Raw genomic sequence first — 26,941 nt, forward strand, 5'->3', positions numbered from 1 at the left:
TTTCGAACGTCAGGGGCGGGCGACGCAGGCGGAGTTTCACACATGCGTAGTGTATAAAGAGGGCCCTTGCGCACGTGTCGTACGTACGTTCTGTGCGTAGGTGATAGTGGACCAGGACGTTACAAAACGAAGGTAATTTTAAATTTTTTTTTTGGGTTTTATGGTCATGACTTTGTAGCAAGCGGCCTATATGGCTTGATAGATTGATGAGGCCTACATAGGGAGAAGATGATGAGGGGTTAGCAGAAACCTATAATAAGTGTTTTTTGTCTTGTGACTTTATCTTTTCCAGATATAATGAATCCCCTATTTAAGGATCCAGAGTTCCTTACAGCTTTTATTTCTAAATATCGAGAGATGAGGAATTTGTGGGAGGTGAAACACCCTCAGTATTATGCAAAGCATGTGAGGAAGTCAACGCTGGAGAGACTTCTGTCCTTTGTCCAGGCGACCATCCCGGAAGCAACAACGGAGACATTGCTCAAGAAAATTGGGGTCTTGAGGAACATGTATAAGAGGGAGCATAAGAAGATCCAGGAATCAAGGAGATCAGGAGCATCAGCAGATGATGTTTATGTACCCAGGCTGTGGTACTACAATCAACTCCGTTTTCTTGATGACCAGAATGAAGCCAGGGCATCACTTTCAACCCTTCCCTCCACCCTTCCCTCCACCCTTCCCTCCACCCCAGCAGAGGCTGATGAGGAGCAAGCTGGGTCTTCCATCCTGGATGAACCGGATATGACCATCTGGAGTCAGGTAAATTATTTTAACAAATATTTACTGTACTAATATTAATGATGTTAACTGGATGTTATAATTGTCTAAACTAATTTTGCACTCAAAATTGTGTATACATATCAATTGACAGTAGTGGCTAAATATGTTTGGCACCTGCTTGAAATAATTAGGGTGTCTGATTAGACTCTTTTATTAAAGAGATGTATTCACATTGAATTTGCTATTCATGAGAAGCAAACTGTGTGTCATTGATGAACCCAAAAAAATATACTAAAACTATTGTCCTTTTTTTATACACAGGATGAGTCCATCCAGGAGGAATGTGGGGAAAGTGGCAGGCAGGAGGAGACCGGGCCCATGGACAGCCTGGAGGAGGCCGGATTCACCATCATCCTGGAGGAGGCTGGGCCCAGTGTCAGGCAGGAGGTGGCTGCTCCCAGTGAGGTGGCTGCTCCCAGTGAGGTGGCTGGGCCAAGTGAGGTGGCTGGGCCAAGTGAGGTGGCTGGGCCCAGTAGGAGCCTGACCGAATCCCAAGTGCCTCCCCTCCACCTTCCCAAAAAAAGGGCCAGGAAGGGGATGGTCACACAGGACGCATCCCTGCGCCTCATGCAAGAGGCCACCCATTTTTTAAGGAGCCCCCCCGAAGTGGAAGAATCCTATGGCTGCTACTTAGCCAGCAGGCTTCTTCAGATGGATTGGGAGCAGCGCCTCATTTGTGAGCGCCTATTTGGGGAAACAATCCATAAGGGGCTGCAGGGCACGCTAACACGAAACACCCAACTACATGAGGCAGCCCCCCCTCCTCCTCCTCCTCCTGCCACAACTGAAACACCAGAGCCACAGCCTCGAAAGAAGGCTACAGGGAAGGCTGCAGGGCAGCGTGGAGGAAAGGCTGCAGGGAAGAGAAGAAAGTGATGACCTGGGTTCAGTCTGGTCTGACAGAAGACGCAGGCTGTTGTAGGACCACAGTCTGGGGACATCTAGATCATCTGCTGGTGCTGTTGATCTCTGGGATTCTTGGACCAGATTGTGCTCCCTCTTATATGGACTCCGCAAGATCCCAATTTTCTTGTACACCGACTTTTTCCAGCGTTGACTTCCTCTTTATTTTATTTTGACCATGAATAAATGGATCTTTTTTGAGTTTAGCAAAAGACTTTATGTGTTTTCTTTTAAATCATTCATTTTACACACAATGTTAAATTAACAAGGGACAACAATCTCATTGAGTTTGAAAAAAACACACCAAAAATACATTACTAATGTTAATAATGTTCAAGTGGTAAGTCTTGAAAATAAAAAAATCTACATAACCAAAAACGGTGCTTTGGGTTAACTTTATCTAAAAACTAAAAAATAATCACTAGAAAAAAAAAATAGAATAATGGGTTCTTTGAGGTAACTTTACAAACCTAAAAAAAAAAAAAAAAAAGGGAAAAAGTATTATTAGTATGGAAACATTGTTTTTAAAAAAGCATACTATATCATTCATGAGATCAAAGAGAAAAAGAATCCAGAAATCAGTTTGGGAGAACTCTGATTATGAACAGCAAAACACCTTCGTTCTTTAGAGCATTCGTAAAGAAGAAATAAAATGCGCTGCATTCAACGATCACAGATTTTGCAGCGTGATGAATGTGCTACCTACAATACGAACACTAGTTTTACTAGACCGAGTGCTTCCGTTTAGTTTTTGCTTATGAGCATGCGTCGTTTTTTTGTCCGTCGGACTAGCATACAGACGAGCGGACTTCGGGGTCCGTCGTAGTTACGACGTAAAGATTTGAAGCATGTTTCAAATCTAAAGTACGTCGGATTTGAGGCTAAAAAAGTACGTTGAAAGTCCGGAGAAGCCCACACACGATCGGATTACCAGCCATTTTTAGTCCGTCAGCGTCCGTTGGACTTTTGTAGACGAAAAGTCCGACCGTGTGTACGCGGCATAAGTGTTATTTTTGTTTTAAATAAATTTAGTTTGATACAGTATCACACTATTGGCTGCTTCTTTACACACTATGCACTGCTGTTTGATCCCCTAGTTCGGGACTAGGATGTCAGGACGGATGTACGCTGCTCCTGTCAGGAAGTTCGGTCTGTGTCTGTGATAATCTGCTCACTTATAGTTGACATCTGGTAAGCAGGATATTCAAGAGGTTCGCTACATTTTATTATAATCCTTTGCTACTCTTTCTGGTGTGAAGTCCTTAGATCTGCTCACATTGATTTGCCATCTGGTAAGCAGGATTTTTATGTGGCTTGCTGCACCTTCTTTTCCATACCTTTCATCTGTGGGATAGCTATATGCTCACTTGGTTATAGTATCTGATAAGCAGATTCTTTGTAAGGTTTACACACCATTTTCTCTATTGGGTATCATACACCTTATTGCATGATTGCATGTCACTCACTTAATGATCCTATGTGTGTTCTCCACACTGGATGTCATTATGAGTATATATGATTTTGGTTTTGTTGAGTGTTGCACATTTTTCTTTTTTTGATTTCACATTTTTGTCAGTATTACGCTATGTTTTTAAAAAAATTTTTTGGGTAATCCGTCGCGGATCTGATTACACGGCACGAGTGTGACCCATCCTGTTCCATTGGGATCGCTTTTCCTTAAAGGCCCAGGCTGGGTTTTAAGCCACTCGCCTGTTTGGCTTACTTTCTGGTAAGCATTTCACCATATAAGATCTGTTCTATTTGAATTTTCACCTAACAACATATGAATATTCATGTTATTCACCGTGTGAAGGTTGGACATTCCTCTGTATAGGACTATATATTTTAATTAATTTTGAACATCATTTTTTAGCGCGGTTTTTCTATATTTCTTTTCTGTATTGGTGTACTTCACTTATAACCGCAGCTTTTTTTCTTACTTTCCAAGCACAGTTTTTTTTTTTCTTTGTTTTCTTTCCCTAACTTATATGTCAAGAGCAATAGCACAACCATCCACCCATCCCCACATATCAGCGTGCTAGGTGTTATCCTGGACTCTGAACTCTCCTTTCAGCCCCACATCCAATCACTTTCCAAAGCTTGCCACCTCAACCTCTGCAACATCTCTAAACTACGTCCCTTTCTAACCAATAAAACCTGATTCACTCCCTGGTTATCTCTCGCCTTGACCACTGCAACTCCCTCCTCATTGGCTTACCTTTAAATAGACTATCCCCCTTCAGTCCTTTATGAATGCTGCTGGCAGACTCATCCTCCTTACAAACCGCTCAGTATCTGCTACCCCTCTCTGCCAATCCCTCCATTGGTTACCACTCACCCAACGAATTAAATTCAAAATACTAACAATAAGTTACAAAGCCATCCACAACTCTGCCCCCAGCTACATCACTAGCCTAGTCTCAAAATACCAACCTAATGGGGGGGGGGGCGTGGCTAACCGCCGAGCTGAATGGACGCTTAATCTCACAGCTCCTGCACTGAACGGAGAATCGGACCCCAAATCACTGCCTCAGACCCCAAATAATGCAGTCCTCTGACCCCCACAACCTGGGGACCCAGACCGGAACCTCTAGAAAGAGAAAAGAATACAGAATACCCACGAAAATCACGGATTTCCTCATCTTCCCTCAGGGAGATAAAATCCAAGATGGCGCCCGCGGCGCCATTCAGCACACAGAGGATTTCTACACTGACCTGCCTGATGCTGACGAATCCTCCATCTCAGCCCTGCACAACTCCTCGGGGTCCCAGCTATCCTCTGGACCCTCATCCACCTCCAGCAGCCCTGCCAAAGCAAGGATGCGCCTGGATACAGCGGATCAACCACAGGAGGTAAGGTCTGCTTTAGAAAACCTCCTCACACATCCACCTGCATCTTCCCCCATAGCGGCCTTCCCTACTACTAATCAGCCAGTCATAGACACTATGATGAAGGAGATGCTGATGTCACTTCACAGCTCCCTCCAGTCTGACATTTCCTCAATGTTTACAGCATTTAAAACAGAAATGCTGCACACAGGGCAGAAAGTGGGGATTATTGAAAGGCAGATGAGCGTCACGACAGAGACAGTTAATGATCTAGTAGACGCACATGACCATACCAGAGAAGAACACCGCTGGGTACGTGCCAAAATGGCGGATCTCGAAGATCGCTCACGGCATCAAAATGTTAAGATAAGAGGAATCCCTGAAACCATTCTAACAGCAGATTTAAACTCCTACGCTTGGAAGTTGATCTCAACACTCCTCCCAGATCTCCCACCGATCGGGACAATCATCGATCGTATCCACCGTCTTCCAAGACCTCCTCATTTACCTGCAGAAGTACCTCGTGACACTCTGATGCGCATCCACTTCTATCACACAAGGATATGCTCCTCACACAATCCAGATGCCTGGGACAGCTCCCACATCCATACGCAAAGCTGCAACTCTTTGCTGACATCTCCCAATACACCCGTCAACAGAGACGTCAACTGCAAACAATAACAAAATCCCTCAATAATCAGTAATCAATAATAATAAATGGAGTACGCCACAACATCCATACCGCAGAAGAGGGCATACAATTGCTCAAAACATGGAGTATTATTCCTGATGGTGACCTTCCAACCCCGGTGACCCACAAACCAAACTCACAATCCTTCAACTCCGGTCATTCGCCTCACCACAACAAATGACTTCCAAATCAGTGATGCTGTCAACCTAATCTCAGACAAGCACTCCGATTCAGTGCCTGCTCGTTGCAGTTAGTTTACGAACTTTACCCTCATCCTCATCCAGCAGTCCCTAACACACTGCTGCCACCTGTTTTCCTCTAACCTCTTGTTTATCACTAACTACCCTACTGTTTCTCTCCCTTCCTTCCTTATCCACGAGAGCTCAAGTACATCGGATCTGGGACTTATAGCAGACCTCAACCTCCTCGAGCAACTCACCCATCTGTGTAACTGTAAGTAGTACCTTACTCCGCTACCTATACTCACCACTTTCAAAATGCCCAAATTTATGTCACTGAACGTAAAAGGCCTAAATCACCCTGCCAAACGGGCATCTCTGTGGCGAACTGCACGGGATTCTCACTGCAATGTCCTGTGCATCCAAGAAATGTACTTTAAAACCAATGCTGAAGCTCCATGCTCCGTCAAAAACATTTTCAAAGATCTTTAGAGCCTCGGGTCCTGACAAAAAAAATGTCATGATAGCCGTCAGAAATACATGCTCATTCACCCTACACGACAGCCTTCAGGATGTTGCTGGCAGATATCTGGCTTTGAATTGTACATTAAATAATGACAAATACACCATCGTGTCAGTAGTCAAGTTGATGAAGAAAATCACTCGCTTTAAACAAGGTCATCTTATCATCTGTGGCGATTTTAACATAGTGCCTGACAACTCCATCGACTCAACCTCCCACTCTACCAGATTTACATCTCCTATGGGACCGTTTATCCGATCTCACGACCTATTTCATGTGTGGAGATGCCATCACACCACCGAAAGGTTCTATTCCTATTTCTCCCCTAGACACAATTCTTACACTCGGATTGACTACTTCCTAGTGGATAAATGGACTTTGCCCAAAATCTCCTCCACGGAGATATCGACCATTACGTGGTCAGACCACGCCCCGGTTACAATGACCATAGAAGATTCACCGAAGATTTCCCGAACACGGATTTGGAGGGCGAATGCTGCAATTCTCCACTCACCGACCCATTCTACTTATATTAAAGACCGTTTAATAGAATACTTTAATACTAATGTAGGAACTGTTAGCAATGATACCGTTCTTTGGAATGCCCATAAGGCATTCATAAGGGTGATCCTTATTCAGCTTAATGCTAGAGAGAGGAGGAGGAGATCACAGCATCTAAACACACTCACTTCCGATATTAAAACATTAGAATACCAAAATCAAACTAATCCAGATGTGTTAACCAAGACTAAATTAGACTCCCTTAGACAAGAATTAAAATCTCTCCTTCTAGAATCCTTTGAAAAAGCACATAAGCATTTTAGAGCACAACACTACTCCACAGGTAACAAAGCCGGAAAGGCAATGGCCAACAGAATCAAAGGTCACTATTCCAAAACTAAAATTACCTATCTATTCCACCCAGCTACTAAACAGAAATTGATAGACCCACAAGCTATTGCAGACGCATTTAGTTACTACTACAATACACTTTACAATCTGAAAGATGACACATCTGTCAAACAGCCATCATTACCTGACATAGAAGCATTTCTCAACGAGATCAACCTCCCCAAACTAACTACAGAACAACTAGACTCCCTGAACACCCCATTTACGGATCTAGAAATTAGAAATATAATTTATTCACTACCCTATAACAAATCTCCAGGCCTGAATGGTCTTACAGGAAAGTATTACAAACAATTTGGTGTTTTAGCACCCTATCTGACCAAAGTTTGCAATGAGGCTGCCTCATCCTCCTCTCTCCCCCCGGAAATGCTGAATGCTCTGATCGTTACACTACCAAAGCCAGGGAAAGAGCCTACATCTGCACAAAACTTTTGACCCATATCTCTTCTCAATGTGGACACAAAAATTTATGCCAAACTAATAGCTCACAGATTGCTCAACCTAATGCCACTTCTAATACATAAGGACCAATCATTCTTCACAAAAGGGAGGCAGACAACTAATGCCACTCGCAGAATTATCAACATAATCCATCATGCTGAGACATCTTGAACGCCTTCTCTGCTCCTATCCTTGGATGCAGAGAAGGCATTCGATAGGGTTCACTGGAAATATCTTGAAGCAACCCTTGGCAAATTTGGCTTCCAAGGCCCCATTCTAGCGGCCATAATGGCTCTATATTCTTCCCCATCAGCAAAGGTTTATACTTCGGAGATGCTATCTAAGCCATTCTCCATCACTAATGGCAACCAACAAGGTTGTCCGCTCTCACCAATCATCTTTAACCTAATCATGGAACCCTTAGCAGAACATGTCAGATCCCACTCTAAAATATCAGGCTTCACCATTGGCACCATAGAGCACAAAATAAATTTATTTGCAGACGACGTGATAATGATGATCACAAATCCCCACTCTTCCCTGGCTTCGGTTCAATCGCTGTTGAAAAGGTTTAGTACTTTATCTTACTATAAAATTAATGAACATAAATCCTACATTCTAGACCTAGGTATTGATGCAACCACTAGTAATCTACTCCAGACCCAATATCCCTACCTGTGGGTGGATGAAGGTATTCCCTACCTAGGTATTACTCTTACCAAATCCACTAGAGGTCTATTCGCACATAACTACACAGACGCCAAACAAATAATGCTTACTGAAACTACAAAACTCTAAACATGAATTCTCATGGGCAGGCCACCTAGCAGCCTTTAAAATGATGGTGTTGCCCCGGTTGCTCTACATATTTCACACACTTCCTATACCACTCTCATCTACCTACCTGAAATCTCTCCAATCCATCCTAAGCCAATTTGTTTGGCAAGGGAAAAAAGCTAGATGTAGCCACATGAAACTTATTAAACACAGATCCGCAGGTGGGAAGGGATACATAGACATAAAAGATTACTACAATGCCACCATAGTATCACAAATTAAAGAATGGATGAATACATCACCCACGACTCTCTGGAGTGATATAGAAAATCACATGACGCCGGGTACAAACCTCGCCAACTGGTTATTTAGCATCTCCACACATAACCCTCACCTTTTCCATTACTCACCAACTGTCCAAGCCTCAATTAAAGTGTGGCACACTACACATTACCAAATGGTCACAATTGATGACAAAGCCATCACACATTCCTTTAAACACCTTAAAGCTTCTTACACCTGACTTAACATTCCCAACTTGGCTTACTGACCGGGTAAAATACACACAAGAACTTTGTGACCTAACAACCTGCAAATCCTTCTCACAAATCAGCAAAGACCTCAATGCACCCTCCAAAGACTTCCTCACCTACTTCAGATTAAAAAATGCTTAACGGCACACACATCTATAGAAGGCACAATATCCTTAAAACTATGGAACTACTTCTTTACAGAACACTCTAACTCTAAGGGGACCTCCCTCATATACTCACTTCTACAAGAAAAAAGCATGTTCATTAAATCCAAGCCCCTCCTTGACTGGGAAAAAGACTTACAAACGCAATTCACGGATGCCCAATGGCAAACGGCAATCACATCTATTTACTAAGCAACAACCTGCACCTCCCTATGGGAACTCACACAAAAAACGTTAATGAGATGGTACCTAACTCCATCCAGACTGCCCAAATTCCACAAACACTCCTCACATGAATGTTGGAGAAACTGTGGTCACCCAGGCAAGCTCCTTCACATTCTTTGGTCCTGTCCGCATATAACACAGCTATGGAAAAATGTGGAAACCATACTCCAAGACATACTCCATAGCTCGGTAACAATTACCCCACAGTTGGCCATTCTTAATCTGAACATAGATGACTTTCCAATGCATCAGTGATCAGTGACCACACACATCCTCCTAGCTACCAAACTCTTGATCACTAGAAACTGGAAATCAGATAACATTCCTTCCCTTACTGAAGTAATCAACTTAGTACATACTCATTTCACTTATGAAACCCTCCTGTCATGCAGCAAAAAATCTCACACAAAATCACTAGCCTTTTGGAACCCATGGGTCCTTTGGTACTCAAAAAAGAATTAACAATTGAATGTCCTGTTTCACAACTCACCATCCACTTGATGCTCTCTCCCCTCCCTTTTGACTCCCTGCTCCTCCTTCCTCTTGTACCCCTCCCTCCCCTTCCTACCCTACCCTTCCTCCTACCATACCAGGTTAACTGTTCTACCCTATATTTTATACTCACTTCGTTAACGATTGTTTCTTCTATAGGAACACTGTTCATAAGCTCTCTAACCAGACTGTACTTGCAATAACTAGTCTGTATACTTACATTTGCATGTTTTTGTTCCTTACTGTGACTACATAAACTGTAATATGTAAAACTCAATAAAAATGTATTGGAAGAAAATACCAACCTAATCGCCCTCTTTGTTCCTCCCAAAACCTCCTGCTCTCTAGCTCCCTCATCACCTCCTCCCATATTCTGCCTCCAGGACTTCTCCCGAACCTCGCCCATCCTCTGGAATTTGCTACCCCAATCTGTCAGACTGTCTCTAAATGTATCCACTTTTAGGCGAAAACTTTCCTCTTCAGAGAAGCCTATATTCCTCTTCAGAGAAGCCTATCCTGCCTCCATCTAACAACTGCACTATTTTCTCTATTAGCTCATCCCCCACAGCTATTACCCTTTTGTATAACTTGACCCTCCCTCCTAGATTGTAGGCTTTAATGAGCAGGGCTCTCTGATTCCCCCTGTATCGAATTGTATTGTAATTGTACTGTCTGCCGTAATGTTGTAATGCGCTGCGTAATCTGTCGGCGCTATATAAATCCTGTAATATAATAATAATAATAATCATGAATACATGGTCTCAGTTCACCACTCTTCTACTTCACAAAGATGAAACCAGCACCAGCAGGAGACGAGGATTTGCCCTCCATGGCCTTATTCTCCAAGACCGACAGAGGGTAAACTCGGCCACGAGGGGGTATGGCACCAGGTTGAAGGTCAATTGCGCAATCATGCGACCGGTGTGGAGGCAAACTACCAACCTGACCTTTGTCAAAGACATCGCTAAAATCGCGGTACTCCTCCGGCAGGGAGGAGAGTGAGGAGGTGCATAGGACTGTGGCTACCTTCTGGAAGCATGTCTTACTGCATTGTGGTGACCCAGGAGAGAACCTCAGCACAGAACCAATCAAATGAAGGGTTGTGCCTCTGTAACCAAGGATAACCACTAACCAGCGGAAACTTAGGTGAGGAAATAACTTGGAATTGGATTATCTCATGGTGAAGAGCCCCTATAGCCATGGACAACGGAACAGTCTCATGAGTCACATGGGCAGGCTGTAGAGGTCTCTCATCAAGAGCCTCAATGGGAAGTGGAGTGTCACGCAGCTGCAGCGGAATCGAATGCTTCGATACAAAGGCAGCATCAATGAACAGGCCTGCAGCCCCAGAGGTGAGCCTGTATCTCGACGCATGACTCAGCCCAAGAAAGGGTAATCAAAACCAGGGGCTTATCCTTCTGGATAACTGGGGATGAAACAACGCCACCTAAGGTCTGTCCGTGACAGGACCTCAAGGTTCGGGCGTCCCTGGATGGGTAGGACAAGACTTTGAAAAGTGACGTGCCTGGCCACAATAAAGGCACAATCTCTCCCTCTTCCTAAAGGTTCTCTCATCCGCAGAGAGACACGTGAAACCCAAGTGCATGGGTTCACCTTCACCAACGACTCGGTACCAAAAGGCATGGAAGGTGAGGGAGGCAAGAGTGGGACTGCAAATCTTGGAAATGTACAGGAGGCTTATGCAAGTGCTCCTCAAAACAGTCTTTCTCTGAGTCTGGAGTCAATGAGGATGGCAAACATGATCAACTTCTCCAGCTCAGTGGGTATATCTCAGGCTACTATCTTATCCTTGATGGTATCCGAGTTACCATGAGAAAAAGCAGCCACGAGGGCCTCATTGTTCCAAGCAACCTTTGCTGCCAGAGTATGGAATTCATTGGCGTAATCGGCAACAGTTCTCATACTATGTTTGATGGACATGAGGCACTTGGCAGCAGAAGCAGAGCGTGCGGGAATGTCAAATACCCTTTTAAAGGAAGCCACAAACTCAGGGTAACTCAAGACAACAGGTTTTTGGGTCTCCCATAGAGGGTTTTCCTCAAAGCTCTCTCAGAAAGCAAAGATATCACAAAACCTACTTTGCTTCTGTCCATGGGAAACGCATGGGGCAACATCTCAAAGTATATCCCAACCTGGTTGAGAAACTCTTTGCATTGAACTGAATTGCCCCCAAATCACTGGGGAAGCAGAGCGGAACCAGACGTACCTCTTATAGGGGTAATACTCGAGGCAGATGCCTGCACAGAGACCGGAGCAGCAGCAGGGACAGCCTGAAACACAGGTTGTACCAAAGCAGCCACAGTGGGAGATTCCAGGTGAGCCGTGCGACTCGGGAGCGCTAGTAACGCCATGGCAAACTGATCCATGCGGCAATCCTGCTCATCCAATCTGGAAAAAATATTACCAACAAGTGGATTGACTGCATTTTCTGAATTCATGGCCTTCGCCTACTTTCAGAAACCATGAATCAGACTGAGACAGAAGTACAGTTAAATCACACTTGTTTAATAATAAAAAAAAGTAAACAGAGTCAAAACATAGCCAGAGTTCAGGAACTAGAATGGATAGTCAGACAAGCCAAAATGTCAGGGAGCCAGAGAACAGTGTAGTAGAACAGCAAGCAGGATCTGGAGCCAGAAAGAATGTCAGCCAAGCAAGTCTTTAACGGGAACATAGGAGGCAGAAGGCAGAGATTATCTGGACTGGGTGGCTTAAGTAGGCAGGACCATCAATAGATGAGTCACTGTGGAGAGATAGGAGCTGGCAATTAGCCAACAGCTGAGTGGCCAGCTCAGAGAAGGAAGAGCTGGGACCAGCCCTGACATTCTGGTCGGGCCGGTTGGCCGGTTTTAAAATGTTAGTTTTACCCAAACTACTATATCTATTCCGCACATTACTTCTACCAAACACATATCCAATCCCTCCAATCTATTTTACACCAATATGTTTTGCAAGGGAAAAAACCCAGATGTAGCCATGTCAGACTCATTAAACACAGATTAGGGATGAGCCGAACACCCCCCTGTTCGGTTTGCACCAGAACATGCGAACAGGCAACAAATGTGTTCGAACACGTGAACACCGTTAAAGTCTATGGGACACGAACATGAATAATCAAAAGTGCTAATTTTAAAGGCTGATATGCAAGTTATTGTCATAAAAAGTGTCTGGGAACCTGGGTCCTGCCCCAGGGGACATGAATCAATGCAAAAAAAGTTTTAAAAACGGACGTTTTTTCGGGAGCAGTGATTTTAATAATGCTTAAAGTGAAGCAATAAAAGTATAATATTCCTTTAAATTTCATACTTGGGGGGTGTCTATAGTATGCCTGTAAAGGGGTGCATGTTTCCTGTGTTTAGAACAGTCTGACAGCAAAATGACATTTCAAAGGAAAAAAAGTCATTTAAAACTACTCACGGCTAATAATGAATTGCCGGTCCGACAATACACATAAAAGTTCATTGATAAAAACGGCATGGGAGTTTCCCACAGGGGAACCCCGAACCAAAATTTAAAAAAAAAATGACGTGGGGGGTCCCCCTAAATTCCATACCAGGCCCTTCAGGTCTGGTATGGATATTGAGGGGAACCCCGGCCAAAATTAAAAAAAAAATGGTGTGGGGTCCCCCTCAAAATCTATACCAGACCCTTCAGGTCTGGTATGGATTTTAAGGGGAACCCCACGCCAAAATAAAAAAAAAAAATGGCGTGGGGTCTCCCCAAAAATCCATACCAGACCCTTATCCGAGCACGCAACCTGGCCGGCCACAGGAAAAAAGGGGGGGACGAGAGAGCACCCCCCCTCCTGAACCATACCAGGCCACATGCCCTCAACATTGGGAGGGTGCTTTGGGGTAGCCCCCCAAAACACCTTGTCCCCAAGTTGATTGGGACAAGGGCCTCATCCCCACAACCCTTGCCCGGTGGTTGTGGGGGTCTGCGGGCAGGAGGCTTATCGGAATCTGGAAGCCCCCTTTAACAAGGGGACCCCCAGATCCCGGCCCTCCCCCCTGTGTGAAATGGTAAGGTGGTACAAAAGTACCCCTACCATTTCACAAAAAAACTGTCAAAAATGTTAAAAATGACAAGAGACAGTTTTTGACAATTCCTTTATTTAAATGCTTCTTCTTTCTTCTATCTTCTATCTTTTTTCTTCTATCTTCTATCTTCCTTCGATTTCTTCCTCCATCTTCTTCTTCTTCTTCTTCTTCTGGTTCTTCTGGTTCTTCCTCCAGTGTTCTCGTCTGGCATCCTCCTCTGCGGCGCCAATGTCTTCTTCCCTTCATCTTCTCGGCCCGCTCCACATCCAGCATGGTGGGAGGCTCCCGCTATGTGACGCTTCTCCTCTTCTGACGGTTCTTAAATAACGGAGGGCAGGACAACCTCGTGATCCAGCCCCCCTCTGACGAACGGTGACTTCCCTGTCTGCCCCCCGGTGACGTCACGGGGAATGCCATAGGGAAGTCCCCGTCAAGTCCCCGTGCGTCAGAGGGGGGCGGGGTCACCGGGTGGCCGTCAGAAGAGGAGAAGTGTCACACAGCGGGAGCCTCCCACCATGCTGGATGCGGAGCGGCCCAGAAGACGAAGGGAAGAAGACGCTGGCACTGCGGAGGAAGATGCCGGAAGAGAACACCGGAGGAAGAACCAGAAGAACCAGAAGAAGAAGATGGAGGAAGAAACCGAAGGAAGATAGAAGATAGAAGAAAGAAGAAAGAAGATAGAAGAAAGAAGAAAGAAGAAGCATTTAAATAAAGCAATTGTCAAAAACTGTCTCTTGTTATTTTTAACATTTTTGACAGTTTTTTTGTGAAATGGTAGCGGTACTTTTGTACCACCTTACCATTTCACACAGGGGGGAGGGCTGGGATCTGGGGGTCCCCTTGTTAAAGGGGGCTTCCAGATTCCTATAAGCCCCCCGCCCACAGACCCCCACAACCACCGGGAAAGGGTTGTGGGGATGAGGACCTTGTCCCCATCAACATGGGGACAAGGTGTTTTGGGGGCTACCCCAAAGCACCCTCCCAATGTTGAGGGCTCAGATAAGGGTCTGGTATGGATTTTTGGGGAGACCCCACGCCATTTTTTTTTAATTTTGGCGCGGGGTTCCCCTTAAAATCCATACCAGACCTGAAGGGTCTGGTATAGATTTTGAGGGGGGCCCCATGGCATTTTTTTTTTAATTTTGGCCAGGGTTCCCCTTAATATCCATACCAGACCTGAAGGGCCTGGTATGGAATTTAGGGGGACCCCCATGTCATTTTTTTTTTTTAATTTGGTTTGGGGTCCCCCTGTGGGGAATTCCCATGCCGTTTTTATTAATGAACTTTTATGTGTATTGTCAAAACGGCAATTCATTAATAGCCGCGAGTAGTTTTAAATGATTTTAAATGACTTGGTTTTAAATGACTTTTTTCTTTTGAAATGCCATTTTGCTGTCAGACTGTTCTAAACATGCGCCCCTTTACAGGCATACTATAGACACCCCCCAGGTATGAAATTTAAAGGAATATTACACTTTTATTGTTTCACTTTAAGCATTATTAAAATCACTGCTCCTGAAAAAACTGCGGTTTTTAAAACTTTTTTTGCATTGATCCATGTCTCCTGGGGCAGGACCCAGGTCCCCAAACACATTTTATGACAATAATTTGCATATAAGCCTTTAAAATTAGCACTTTTGATTTCTCCCATAGACTTTTAAAGGGTGTTCCACGGCTTTCGAATTTGCCGCGAACACCCCAAATTGTTCGCTGTTCAGCGAACTGGCCAACAGCCAATGTTCGAGTCGAACATGAGTTCGACTCAAAGCTCATCCCTAACACAGATAAACCGGCAGAATGGGTTACACTGACATAAAAGATTACTACTGTAGCACTGGTAGATTTTTATCTGATAGGTAAATTTAGTGGGTTGCTTATTATAGGAAGTTAGATTTGCCTCTGTTCCAGCTTGGCTGACGTTGCATGCAGTTCCGCATTGTGCCGGTGGGTGTCGTTGTCACCATCGGCAGGTGTTGAAGCGAATGAGTGTTCCTCTTTCCCGGAGATAACTCGGTGGAGGTGGTCCTCCGAGTTGCATTCTGGGAGAGGGTATTTATGGGACAGACGCCATGTTTTAGGGCTCATTTTCAGCCACCTGCTGGCACTCCTGGCTGACAGGTATGCACTAGGAATGCCACCTTGTGGTCCTCCGTTCCGGAGGACCATGTCGCTGAGACGCGTGGGTGGGCCCAGAAGCCTGTCTGGGGCCTACCACAGCAGCGGAGAAATGATCCTGAGCTGTCTTTCCTGAGTAAAGAAGCTGGACAACTGTGAAGATCCCAGGGGAGGACCCGTCATGGAAGGATCATGCAGAGTGCTGGTCTGGAGAGGGGCCTGGTGACTCGGTTGGAGGTCGCATTCCAAAGTAATCTTACAGCAGTGTTTCTCAACTCCAGTCCTCACGGCACCCAACAGGTCATGTTTTCAGGCTTACCATTATTTTGCACAGGTGATTTGATTAGTTTCACTGCCTTAGTAATTACCACAGCTGTTTCATCTAAGGGAAATCCTGAAAACATGACCTGTTGGGGCGCCTTGAGGACTGGAGTTGAAAAACACTGTCTTACAGTATAGTACTGCTGGGTTGGCTTAAAGGTTCAAGTATTGTATCTGACTATCACCACAAACCAATACATCCTGTGGCAGAGGATCGTACGGGTTTTATTCCAGATAAGTCTGTGGCAGAGACTTTTGTTCGTGCCACGTGCTGGCTGCTAGGCAAGTGAGAGATGTCTATCCAGGCGGGCAAAGATTGAGTCCTACAAAAAGGGGGGACCATTCGATTGAAAGTGTTAAATTACAAAGAATATTCCTAAAGAAATACAACAGAAAGGTATTTGAGCTTCCCTGCTACCTCTTTCCTGTTACTTCCCTGGTTTATTCTATTAAAGCATTGGAAAACCTACTCAAGTGTTTGGTGCTTATATCGTCCAGAGGTAAACTCAACGGAACCCTAGACCCGGTGCCGGCGAAACAGAGGTATCGAGAGTGAAGGTAACAAGCCCGCTTAAACCAGCAGCTCCACCGAGAGTAATTGCTACACTACTTAGCCAGCATACTGTCACAATTAAAAGATTGGATTAATCCAATCCCCTCCACCTTGTGGGGTGATATTGAAAATGGCATGCCAATCTCCAAAGCTGGCTGTTTAGTATGACCGCCAACTCTTCATACCTTAAAATTTACTCACTGACCATTCAAGCCTTAGTTAAAGCATGGAAATCGCTACATTTCACTAGATGGTCCCATCTCCCCACTAAAGCCCTTAATATCTCTCTCAACACTCTCCAATAATTAACCCCTGACTTACCTCTACCTAAATGGTTACTAGATCAGGTATCGCATACCTCCGATCTGCATAATATAGTGCACCACAAAAGCTTTACTCAAATTCAAGTACTGTACAACGCTTCGAACAAAAACTTCCTATGCTATAGAGAATTCAACGCTGTCTCTCCTGCTGCCCTCATTTGGAAAGTGCTATACCTACTGGTATGTGGAATTACTTTTTCACAAACAGTACCACATCCAAAGAAACTTTGTTAATCTATTCTACCCTACAAGAAAAGAAAGTGTTCAATAAATCCAAACCCTTCAGGGATTGGAAGGCAGATCTACAAATACAACTCATTGATCAACAATGGCAGACAGCCTTGAGCTCAATCTAGAAGTCCACTAGTTGCACTTTATTATGGGAATTACCTCAAAAAATATCAATGAGATGGTACCTGACACCACAGAGAGAAACCAAATTTCACCCACATACTCCACCCACCTGCTGGAAAAATTGTGGTCAAACAGGTACTTTATTCCATATCTTTTGGCTAGGTCCTTGTCTAAACAACCTATAGGTAGATGTAGAGAACATGCTAAATGCCATCTCACAGTCACACATATTGCTGACTCCTCAACTAGCTATTCTAAACATAAATATTGAACTTATTCCACCAGCTTTTAGACTAGTGGCAACGCACATTCTCCTAGCAACCAGATTACTTATCGCCAGACACTGGAAGGCAAACTCTATCCCTACAGTCACTGATGTAATTGCTTTAGTACAAACTCATCACATATATGAATCCCTAATGACATATGCGAATCCCTTACACCTTAAACTTTCTAATTTGTGGCTTCCTTGGAAATCTCTGTACTCAAAACGTACAACCTGAATATCTATAGCTATCCCTAATCCAGATTAACAAAATATTTTCAACCCTGTGCTCTCCTATTCCTCCTTCTACTCCCCTCCCCTTTCTTCTTTCCCACTTACTTCCACTATATTCATCTATATAGTACAGTATCAATTCTGCCTATAAGCTACTGTTTTGTGCTTGATATACTACCACAAGTTTAATGTTCATGTAACAATGCTTGTACTATCCTTTTTGACCATTTTTATGACTTTGCATTTGTAATATTTCAAAACTCAATAAAAATCAATTAAAAAAAAAAAAATATATATATATATATATATATATATATATATTTTTTTTTTTTTATATTTTTTTTTTTAACAAGTGCCAATGCTACTTAATACTCCATAGAGACATACACACATGTAAATCATATAAATGTTACCTATATATGAATAAAGTGTCAGGTGCAATAATTAGTCAACAGTCTTCAAAATATAATATAATTCGCGCTAAAACGGTATTCACTATAGCGCTGGTGAGAAAATTCTCCCAAAATCAAATTTACTATATAGAATTTACTATAGCTCCCTGAATCTAAATAGTGCCCAAACCCTTACTCTGCTAAAACCTAGAGAATTGCACATGGAAATAATGTTTAGAACATGATATAATTGTCTAATTGGTACTGAAATATGCGGTATATTATTTAAAGATTATCTGCTTTGAAACTGTGTGAAAAAGTGATTTCTACACTGAAATATCTTTAAAAGTCTGAAAAGTGAAAAATTCCCCGTTTTGGACAACTAGGTGCCAACACAACTGAGCATGCCCAGACCTGAAAATAACTCTCATTTTAACTCAAGTGTCTTTTTTACCTGGAGCTATAGTAAATACCAAAATGAGAGCTAATTAGAGAACATTTTTTGGAAGTTAAAATCTGCTCTAATTTAGTCCAAATGAAGTTTCAGTCACTGATTCTAATGGAACAATTCTAACTTTCACAAAAAAACTTTTTAATGTTGAGATGAAATGTATCTTTCCTGACAGACTCCATGGCAGCAACGTGTGGGTTAAGTCCCGCCTCTACTACCCTATAGGACACTACTCCCATAAATCTTTGCTCCCTGCCCCCGGCCGTGTTCTTTTTTTGTCCTCCTCGCAAGACCTAGTGTTGGTCTTCCTACCTGAAGATATTTATCCCCACGATCAAGGTTAGCCGAGCTGCGACTTGTAACAGGATAGTCGCATTACTCCGCTAAGCCCTAGCTATTAGCAGGGTATGGAGTGGGGCGTTGGAAGAGGTGCAGGAAGAAGCCATTTCCCTGGCCACTGGCAGGCAAGGCCGCGCATGGGTCGGATAGCCAGCTATTAGCAGGTGACCCCTTGTTGCCCCTGGAAAGTCCGGTGCTTACCTTCGGCCCTGATGATCGTGGCGGGATTGGTGAGATGTTTCCTTGCTATCATGGCAGCAGTTTCTGTTTGAATGCCTTGTTGTTTTCTCTCTCTTGTGTGTCTTTCCCCTTCGTCTTTCTGTTATATGGTTGCAGGCATGGCGGCTGGTTCTTCCTGCGTTCCAGCCGCCGTTTTTACTTTCACTTTGTGTTCGGCCGTACTGCGCATGCGCGGACGGCACGAAACCGAGGCTTGGTTTTCGCGCATGCGCGATAGCGGCAAATCGCCGCTAATCGCGCATGCGCACTGGCGTTCGCTCGTCACGGGCGGTGACGTCACTGGGGCGCCCTATTTAAACAGGGAAAATAGCCTGCAGACCCTGGGAATGCCTGCAGGCTGTTTTTGGGTCTTCCCCACGCTCCAGTGAATCAGCTACTGGTAAGTAGCTTTACATACAGGAGGGCTGTCGCTCCCTGGCTCATGGCTAAGTTAATTTTTTTTGTTTTACGTTAACTTTGCAGTCGGATGGATATTTCCGAAGACATGAGTTCCCCACCGCCTGCCTCTGGCCAGCCTCCTCTCACAAGGTACAGGGGCAGGTTCCATCGCCGAGGGTCCTTTAGGCGGGTGGGGGGGGTATTTCCGCAGGTGATCGTTCTTTCTAACTGCTCTGTTTTTTTCTGTGGTTCTCTGTCTTTTGCTTTAGCCCTTCCAGGTCAGAACAGCGTCGCAGCTCGCACAAAGGAAGTGATTCATCAAAATCGCATCACCGGCAATCCTCTTCCAAATCTAAGCATTACGGCTCCTCCTCAAAATCAGGACACCGTAGTGAGGAGCGCTCGCACTCCTCAGTGGCTCACTCCAGCCACTCATCAAGTGTCTGCTGGGGATGCAGATCGCAAGTACCTGTCGGTAAATCGCTGTGCGATCCCTGCTTCGCCAAAGCTTCCAAGGAAAGAGGTGATTCGGACCAACAACTTAAAGCCCTAGTTGAGAGGGTTGTGAAGGAATCACTTAAGGGTATTGAGGCAGTCCGGCCTGTTACCCCTCAGGCAGAGCCACCATGTTCCCCAGTGAGGGAAACTCAGTTGCAGGACACCTGGGAGTCCTCTGTACCTAGCCACCCTTCAGTTGTCAACTCTGACAGTGACTCGGATGAAGATAATACCTGTGTGGGTTTTGACTTCGCTCTGCTACCTCCCTTGGTCAAGGCTATTAGAGAAACTTTAAATTGGGAGGATCCGACGGCTGTTCCTCCTAAACAGAGAAAATTCTTTAAACAGCTAAAGAAGGAGCGAGTTAACTTTCCATTCTTTTCTGAGTTGGGCGAGATCACAGATGAATGGAGAAAGGTGGAGAAGAAAAACTCCATGCTTACTAAAGTTTCAAAGCTTTATCCCTTTAGGGAGGAAGAAGTGAAGCATTTGGAATCAGCTCCATTAGTGGATGCAGCCGTAATGAGGCTGGTTAAACACGTGACACTCCCCTTGGAAGACACTGTGTCCTTTAAAGACGTTCTGGACAGACGGATTGATGCTGATCTGAGGAGAGTGTACCTTACAGCAGGCATGGCTTGCATACCAGCCTTAGCCTTGGCAGCCCTGTCCAAAGCTATGGAGGTGTGGACGGATAGTGTTCAAGATATGCTAAGGAATATTTCAGATGACACAGCGAAGAACTCACCTATTCAAGAATTGAGGCTAGCATCGGCCTTTCTGGGTGAGGCCTCGATTGATATCATTCGTCTGGCAGCCCGAGTAATGCTCTCGTCGGTCACCGCCAAGCGGGATCTTTGGCTCCGTCCCTGGCTGGCTGACCCAGCCTCTAAACAGGTATGGTGCCGAATTCCCTATGGGGGGTCTTCTCTTTTTGGCAACAAGTTGGATGAGGCCATTACACGGGCTACTGGCGGGAAGTCGGGGTTCCTACCTCAGGATAGGCGTCTGCAAGGCCAAAGAAGATCCTTCCCGAAGAGGCAATATCAAGACCGATCCAGAAAGGCTCGTACTTACAAGCCAGGCCGGGAATTCTCCAGATCCTGGAAATCAAGGCAATCATCCTTTAAGAAGGCTGCAGGTAGTGAGTCGAAAGGGGAGAGGCAACCTTCCAAATCTTTTTGAAAGTGGGCCCGCTCAGACAGACCGTGTGGGGGCCCGTCTTTTCCACTTTCGGCATGTCTGGGCGGCTTCGATTCACGACTTCTGGACAATCAAGACAGTCTCCTCCGGTCATGCCTGGACCTTTACCGACCCTCCCAGACTCAGGTGGGTACCCACTACTCTTCCGGCATCAGAAGAAAAAAGGACAATACTTTTAGCCTACATAGAATCTTTGTTGGCTCAAGGCGCTGTCAACCCAGTCCCAGTCAGCCAGCAAGGCATAGGAATGTATTCTCCCCTCTTTCTGGTTCAGAAGAAGAGTGGGGCCTGGAGGCCGGTCATAGACCTAACCCATCTAAATCGCTTCATCAAAAAGGAGAGGTTCAAGATGGAAACACTCTCCACAATTCAACAGTCGGTTCAACGGGGGGACTGGATGGTGTCCATAGACCTCAAGGACGCCTATTTTCATGTCCCCATCGCAGAAAACTTTCAACAGTTTCTCCGCTTCTCCGTGGGCAAGCTTCACTTACAATTTACATGCCTTCCCTTCGGGTTATCAACTTCTCCTCGGGTTTTCTCAAAGGTGCTGTTGGCAATAGTAGCTCTCCTGAGAACCAGGGGGATTCGTCTACATCACTACCTGGACGACCTGCTTCTTTTGGCACAGGACAGGGTGCAACTCATATCACACAGAGGGCAAGTGATTTCCACGCTACAGGAATTCGGATGGATTCTGAACCAGGAGAAGAGTCAGTTAGACCCATCTCAGTCTCTGGTGTTTTTAGGAGCCCTCTTCGACACGGTCAGAGGCACCATTTCGTTACCAGAAGAGAAGATCTCGACAATCAGAGACAGGATCCACCCGGCTCTTTCTATTCCTCATCTTCACGCTCTCCAATGCCTGAGAATCATTGGCACTATGGTGGCGACGATTCCGATGGTGAGGTGGGCCCAATGGAGAATGAGGCCTTTTCAGAAGGGCTTCCTTCACCAGTGGAAGGGCAGCAAGACCCAGCTGATTCGGATTACTGCATCCATGAGGAACTCTCTCCTATGGTGGCTCCAACGGGAGAACCTCTCCAACTGCCATTCCATCCTTCCCATTTCTTGGGTGACTATAACAACGGACGCCAGCAACAGGGGCTGGGGTGCCCACTGTCTGGCGGAAGTAGCTCAGGGCACTTGGGAATTCCCCTTCAGAAGGATAGTGTCAAACATCCTGGAGCTGAGAGCAGCCTTCCAGGCACTTCTGGCGTTTCGGCATCTCATTCAAGGCTCCTCGGTCCTACTCAGATTGGACAATACCACAGCAGTGGCATACATAAGAAGGCAAGGGGGGACTCGAAGTCTCTCCTTACTGCAAGAGGTAGAGCCAATTATGTCCTGGGCCCAGAAAAACCTGAAGGATCTGACAGCGACATATGTGCCAGGGGTTCAGAATGTTCAGGCAGACTTCCTTTCTCGGAGGCTCCTAGACAACAACGAGTGGTCTCTCCACGAAGAGGTATTCAAGTGGATTCTATCGTTGGGGTTCTTTCCGGAAGTCGACCTGTTCGCCTCCCCCTGCAACAAAAAGATGGCAAGATACTATTCGAGGTACAGGGACCCTCAAGCGTATGGGGTGGACGCCCTGACGGAGAAATGGTGGTTCAACAGAGCCTATGCCTTTCCGCCAACTCCGATCATTCTCCAATTCCTGAAGAGGCTCAGAGCAGAAACAGCAGAGGTGTTAGCGATAATTCCTTACTGGCCCAACAGGCCCTGGTTTCCTCTCCTAACACTCCTCAGTGTCCGAGATCCGATCCCTCTTCCATCCAGACCAGACCTTCTGTCTCAGGGATCGAGGCTACACCCTTGCCCGGATCACCTGCGCCTAAGGGCTTGGCTTTTGAAAGGGGAAGGTTGGAGGCGCTAGGCTGCCCGGATGAAGTAATTCCCACTCTCCTTAGTTCGAGAAGGAATAGTACCAACCGAGTGTATAAGAGGATTTGGTCGAAATTTATCAGCCATATGTCTTCCAGGTCCAACTCCTGTGATAATCTGGCGATTCAGGACGTTCTAAGTTTTCTGCAGACGGGTCTGGACATCTCACTGTCCGTCAGTTCTCTTCGTGTCCAGGTTTCCGCAATCTCAGCCTTCTCCGGAGTCGCATGGGCCAAGCACCCTCTGGTCCAGCAATTTTTTAAAGGAGCAGTCAGGCTTAGGCCACAGAGGAAACCCAGATTCCCCAAATGGGATCTTCCGTTAGTTCTGGATTTCTTTACACAACTTAACAAATCACTCTCAGTCAGAGAATTAACCCTCAAGACTTCATTCCTGATAGCTATAACTTCGGCGAAGAGGGTCTCGGAAATTCAATCCCTGGGGTCCAAGGAACCGTTCATCACCTTTTTCCCGGACAGAGTGGTCCTAATACCAATGCTTGGAACAAATCCCAAAGTTACCTCGGTCTTTCACGAGAACCAGGATATCACACTCCCTACCTTCAATTCTACTGGAGGTCCAGATCCACACCCTCTTGATGTGGGAGCTACTCTCAAACAATACCTGGAAGTTACGGCATCTTTTCGTCAATCTGAATCTCTCTTTGTTCTATTCCATGGGAAAAACAGGGGCTCTAGGGCTTCTGTCAGATCCATCGCGGCTTGGGTGGTTCAAGCCATCCAATGGGCTTACAGAGAGAAGGGCTTGGCTCCTCCTGAGGCGGTTACAGCGCACTCTACGAGAAGTCTTTCAACGTCCTGGGCGGCCTCACGTCATGTTGCTCCTGAAGTGATTTGCAGAGCAGCTTCTTGGTCTTCGATTCATACCTTCATGACCCATTATTGTGTTGAACCAGCAACCTTATCTTCTGTTAAATTTGGTTTGAAAGTGCTGTCGGCCGACAGTGTTAAATAAATCTTTTGTTCAGCATTTAGCCCACCCGGGTGTGTACGGCGAGTTATTTCCCACACGTTGCTGCCATGGAGTCTGTCAAGAAAACGGAAAATTCCTATCATAATACTTACCGTATTTTCCTTTCCTGATGGACTCCATGGCAGCAGGAGTTCCCCCCCAAATGGCTGAAGTAGGCTAGTTACCGAACACGGCCGGGGGCAGGGAGCAAAGATTTATGGGAGTAGTGTCCTATTGGGTAGTAGAGGCGGGACTTAACCCACACGTTGCTGCCATGGAGTCCATCAGGAAAGGAAAATTACGGTAAGTATTATGATAGGAATTTTCCGTTTTCTGTGAAATAAATAATCCTTTGCAACATTGTTGCTTCTACTTAAAATATTTTGATTTTAATAATGCTACAATGTGGAATGTTTTGATGTTTTGATAAAATATATTTTTCTCTGTCACTTTCACTTGTTACACTTCATCTCACAACAATCTTTACCCCAAACTCACACAGGTGTCTTTATAATCCACAAACAATACCATTGCTGATGCAAATTTAAAATGAATCACAATTTTTGTGCTTTTTGTTATTTCCAAATATTCATAATTTGAGCCCAAAAAATGTGATATGTACCAACATCAGAAATCAAAATGTAATTCCCAAAAAATTGAGGGTAATATTCTACTCTCACCCACAAAAAAACACCAAATATCACAGAATAAATCAAGAAGAATAACTCTTGAGTAATGTAATTCCATCACTTGTATGTCCATAGAAATGCAGTATTTATGTGTTTTTATGTGTAGTTATGTGTAGGAGGGTCTCACATGTGGCAGCTCTGTGGCTTAGAGGTTAGAACTTCTGCTTAGTATCTCTGAGGGTCTGGGTTCAAATCCCAACCATGTTACTTCATGTAGAGAAGTTATCTCATCTCCCAGGTCCTATAATTATGTCTAAATGCAGTAGTTATGTGTAGGAGGGTTCCACCACCATTGTAAGTCTTTTCCAGATACACTATTTAGCCAAAAGTATTGGGACACCTGCCTTTACACACACATGAACTTTAATGGCAGCCCAGTCTTAGTCCGTAGAGTTAAAATTTGATTTGGCCCACCCTTTGCAGCTAGAACAGCTTCTGGGAAGGCTGTCCACAAGGTTTAGTGTGCCTATGGGAATGTTTGATCATTCTTCCAGAAGTGCATTTGTGAGGCCAGGCACTGATGTTGGATGAGAAGGCCTGGCTCGCAGTCTCTACTCTAATTCAGCCAAAGGGTGTTCTATCGGGTTGAGGCCAGAACTCTGTGCAGGCCAGTCAAGTTTCTCCACCCCAAACTTGCTCATCCATGTCTTTATGGACCTTGCTTTGTGCACTGGTGTGCAAACATGTTGGAACAGGAAGGGGCTTTCCCCAAACTGTTCACACAAAGTTGGGAGCATGAAATTGTCCAAAATGTCTTGGTATGCTGATGCCTTAAGAGTTCCCTTAACTGGAACTAAGAGGCCAAGCCCAACCCCTGAAAAACAACCCCAAATCATAATTACCCCTCCACCAAATCATTTGGACCAGTGCACAAAGCAAGGTCCATAAAGACATGGATGAGTGATTTTGGGGTGGAGGAACTTGACTGGCCTGCACAGAGTCCTGACCTCAACACAACAGAACACCTTGGGGATGAATTAGAGAGGAGACTGTAGGTCAGGCCTTCTCGTCCAACATCAGTGCCTGACCTCACAAATGAACTTGGAAGAATGGTCAAACATTCCCATAGACACACTCCTAAACCTTGTGGACAAGAAGAGTTGAAGCTGTTATAGCTGCAAAGGGTGGGCCAAATGAGTTTTGAACCCAATACTAATACTGGGATGCCATTACAGTTCATGTGTGTTTAAAGGCAGGCATCCCAATACTTACGCCAATATACTGTATATTGCTTGTGACACTGAGCATGGCTATGGACTTAGGACTGGTTCACACCACAGAGATGCAGAGAACATGTGTGGGGATGCCTGGTGGCTTAGTGGGTAGCAGTTCTGTCTAGCAGCACCTGGGATGTTGGTTCAATTCCCCAACATGCTAATCCTTGTGTTGAAGTTTATATGTTCTCCCTGTGTGGGTTTCTCACCACAATCCAAAGACATGCTGGCATTTTATTTGTCTCCTGTCGAAATAGGCTCTAATGTAAGAACGTTAATTTTGGACTTTATATTGGAAGCTCATTGCAGCCAGGGACTGATGTTAATGTTTATTAGCACTAATCATGCCCAGGGACTTGGACAATTCAAATTTTAGGGTTTACACTGCACGGGTACATATGATTAGAAAACTGTTGCTTTGTTTAAGTGGATGCAAATGGACTTTGATCTTTGGCCTGTAGTTGGAGATTTGATACACATAGCCAAGGACTAACAGAGTTGCGAACACTATTATGTGTTCCTGCCCATCAGGTGCAATCACTTTAGACATACATGAAGAGACAGATTGAAAGATACTGGTGGGCGTGTACTTCTATTGGGTGTGTCAGTGTGCTAACAATACAACCTCTCTTATATAAAGGCCTGCAGTGGGGGGGTTCATTTGGCCTGAGAAGGTCAGGTTTGTTGTTGTGATGGAGAAGGAATGATATTGGGAGATTTGATGAAATTCTTGTGCATTTTTTCAATCAAAAGTGGGTTTATGTGTCCATGCTGTCAATGTTGTGTGTGTATTGTTCCTGTCTGATCAGGCAAACATCGTTTGGAAGCATCTGCTGACCTACTTTTTTTTTTTTTTTTTTTATCTCGTTTAATCGTGTACACCGAAATGCAGCTTCCAGCAGAACATGGTCACCAATGTATGTATGTGTGGATTGTGGGCTGGTGGTGGGTGTTTTGAATAAGTCTTTTGTAATATGTGGGAATGCTTTGTAAGAATGACTGT

Source organism: Aquarana catesbeiana, linkage group LG03 (genome assembly GCF_042186555.1).
Source record: "Aquarana catesbeiana isolate 2022-GZ linkage group LG03, ASM4218655v1, whole genome shotgun sequence".
NCBI classification, from domain to species: Eukaryota; Metazoa; Chordata; class Amphibia; order Anura; family Ranidae; genus Aquarana; species Aquarana catesbeiana.